Raw genomic sequence first — 3283 nt, forward strand, 5'->3', positions numbered from 1 at the left:
ATTTACAACGAGCCCCTCATCCCCTTCCCTTGTTTGCTTAATTGCTTAGCGAGGGCCTCGATTCTGGCAGCCTTGACGCCTTAGGAAGCATTAGAGGGTTCTCACGCAGCTTCTACCCTCTCCGTTCGATGACGTTGTACGTCAGACCTGCGGTAACTCAGGACGTTCTACGTCCGCCGCTTATGAACGTGGGTGGCGCTGATGAACACTCTCAAGGTTAGGTTACTTGTAAACATAAATACCCCCGAAAGCAGAAGAATTGACAGCCGTCGCCGTAGCTCAGAGGTAGAGCACCGGACGCGTAATTCGGAGGTCGTGGGTTCGAATCCCACCGGCGGCAGGTGGTTGTTTTTTCTTCTGCTTTTCTAATCAGTTATCTTTAACGATAGCATATTCAGTAATATTCTAAATTGATCAACACCACAAAATAAATAACTTAAAAAAAAATCCCCTGTGCCCCTTGGTTTATGTGGCTGTTGGCTTCTGTCATATTTACAACGAGCCCCTCATCCCCTTCCCTTGTTTGCTTAATTGCTTAGCGAGGGCCTCGATTCTGGCAGCCTTGACGCCTTAGGAAGCATTAGAGGGTTCTCACGCAGCTTCTACCCTCTCCGTTCGATGACGTTCTACGTCAGACCTACGGTAACTCAGGACGTTCTACGTCCGCCGCTTATGAACGTGGGTGGCGCTGATGAACACTCTCAAGGTTAGGTTACTTGTAAACATAAATACCCCCGAAAGCAGAAGAATTGACAGCCGTCGCCGTAGCTCAGAGGTAGAGCACCGGACGCGTAATTCGGAGGTCGTGGGTTCGGATCCCACCGGCGGCAGGTGGTTGTTTTTTCTTCTGCTTTTCTAATCAGTTATCTTTAACGATAACTTATTCAGTAATATTCTAAATTGATCAACACCACAAAATAAATAACTTAAAAAAAAATCCCCTGTGCCCCTTGGTTTATGTGGATGTTGGCTTCTGTCATATCTACAACGAGCCCCTCATCCCCTTCCCTTGTATGCTTAATTGCTTAGCGAGGGCCTCGATTCTGGCAGCCTTGACGCCTTAGGAAGCATTAGAGGGTTCTCACGCAGCTTCTACCCTCTCCGTTCGATGACGTTGTACGTCAGACCTGCGGTAACTCAGGACGTTCTACGTCCGCCGCTTATGAACGTGGGTGGCGCTGATGAACACTCTCAAGGTTAGGTTACTTGTAAACATAAATACCCCCGAAAGCAGAAGAATTGACAGCCGTCGCCGTAGCTCAGAGGTAGAGCACCGGACGCGTAATTCGGAGGTCGTGGGTTCGAATCCCACCGGCGGCAGGTGGTTGTTTTTTCTTCTGCTTTTCTAATCAGTTATCTTTAACGATAGCATATTCAGTAATATTCTAAATTGATCAACACCACAAAATAAATAACTTAAAAAAAAATCCCCTGTGCCCCTTGGTTTATGTGGCTGTTGGCTTCTGTCATATTTACAACGAGCCCCTCATCCCCTTCCCTTGTTTGCTTAATTGCTTAGCGAGGGCCTCGATTCTGGCAGCCTTGACGCCTTAGGAAGCATTAGAGGGTTCTCACGCAGCTTCTACCCTCTCCGTTCGATGACGTTCTACGTCAGACCTGCGGTAACTCAGGACGTTCTACGTCCGCCGCTTATGAACGTGGGTGGCGCTGATGAACACTCTCAAGGTTAGGTTACTTGTAAACATAAATACCCCCGAAAGCAGAAGAATTGATAGCCGTCGCCGTAGCTCAGAGGTAGAGCACCGGACGCGTAATTCGGAGGTCGTGGGTTCTGATCCCACCGGCGGCAGGTGGTTGTTTTTTCTTCTGCTTTTCTAATCAGTTATCTTTAACGATAACATATTCAGTAATATTCTAAATTGATCAACACCACAAAATAAATAACTTAAAAAAAAATCCCCTGTGCCCCTTGGTTTATGTGGCTGTTGGCTTCTGTCATATTTACAACGAGCCCCTCATCCCCTTCCCTTGTTGCTTAATTGCTTAGCGAGGGCCTCGATTCTGGCAGCCTTGACGCCTTAGGAAGCATTAGAGGGTTCTCACGCAGCTTCTACCCTCTCCGTTCGATGACGTTCTACGTCAGACCTGCGGTAACTCAGGACGTTCTACGTCCGCCGCTTATGAACGTGGGTGGCGCTGATGAACACTCTCAAGGTTAGCTTACTTGTAAACATAAATACCCCCGAAAGCAGAAGAATTGACAGCCGTCGCCGTAGCTCAGAGGTAGAGCACCGGACGCGTAATTCGGAGGTCGTGGGTTCGGATCCCACCGGCGGCAGGTGGTTGTTTTTTCTTCTGCTTTTCTAATCAGTCATCTTTAACGATAACATATTCAGTAATATTCTAAATTGATCAACACCACAAAATAAATAACTTAAAAAAAAATCCCCTGTGCCCCTTGGTTTATGTGGCTGTTGGCTTCTGTCATATTTACAACGAGGTCCTCATCCCCTTCCCTTGTTTGCTTAATTGCTTAGCGAGGGCCTCGATTCTGGCAGCCTTGACGCCTTAGGAAGCATTAGAGGGTTCTCACGCAGCTTCTACCCTCTCCGTTCGATGACGTTCTACGTCAGACCTGCGGTAACTCAGGACGTTCTACGTCCGCCGCTTATGAACGTGGGTGGCGCTGATGAACACTCTCAATGTTAGGTTACTTGTAAACATAAATACCCCCGAAAGCAGAAGAATTGACAGCCGTCGCCGTAGCTCAGAGGTAGAGCACCGGACGCGTAATTCGGAGGTCGTGGGTTCGGATCCCACCGGCGGCAGGTGGTTGTTTTTTCTTCTGCTTTTCTAATCAGTTATCTTTAACGATAACTTATTCAGTAATATTCTAAATTGATCAACACCACAAAATAAATAACTTAAAAAAAAATCCCCTGTGCCCCTTGGTTTATGTGGATGTTGGCTTCTGTCATATCTACAACGAGCCCCTCATCCCCTTCCCTTGTTTGCTTAATTGCTTAGCGAGGGCCTCGATTCTGGCAGCCTTGACGCCTTAGGAAGCATTAGAGGGTTCTCACGCAGCTTCTACCCTCTCCGTTCGATGACGTTCTACGTCAGACCTGCGGTAACTCAGGACGTTCTACGTCCGCCGCTTATGAACGTGGGTGGCGCTGATGAACACTCTCAAGGTTAGGTTACTTGTAAACATAAATACCCCCGAAAGCAGAAGAATTGACAGCCGTCGCCGTAGCTCAGAGGTAGAGCACCGGACGCGTAATTCGGAGGTCGTGGGTTCGGATCCCACCGGCGGCAGGTG

At 48.2% G+C, this 3283-nt stretch overlaps 2 non-coding genes across 2 annotated transcripts; both read left to right on the forward strand.

Annotated features, from left to right (window-relative positions):
- The first annotated feature begins 268 nt into the window (after positions 1-268).
- Positions 269-340, forward strand: TRNAT-CGU (transfer RNA threonine (anticodon CGU)). The gene has a single exon. It is a non-coding gene; the product is annotated as a tRNA-Thr (tRNA).
- A 908-nt stretch (positions 341-1248) lies between these two features.
- TRNAT-CGU (transfer RNA threonine (anticodon CGU)) lies at positions 1249-1320 on the forward strand. The gene has a single exon. It is a non-coding gene; the product is annotated as a tRNA-Thr (tRNA).
- The last annotated feature ends 1963 nt before the right edge of the window (positions 1321-3283 follow it).

This window comes from Amblyomma mixtum, chromosome 1 (assembly GCF_055824585.1).
Source record: "Amblyomma mixtum isolate Tamu chromosome 1, ASM5582458v1, whole genome shotgun sequence".
In the NCBI taxonomy this organism is placed as follows: domain Eukaryota; kingdom Metazoa; phylum Arthropoda; class Arachnida; order Ixodida; family Ixodidae; genus Amblyomma; species Amblyomma mixtum.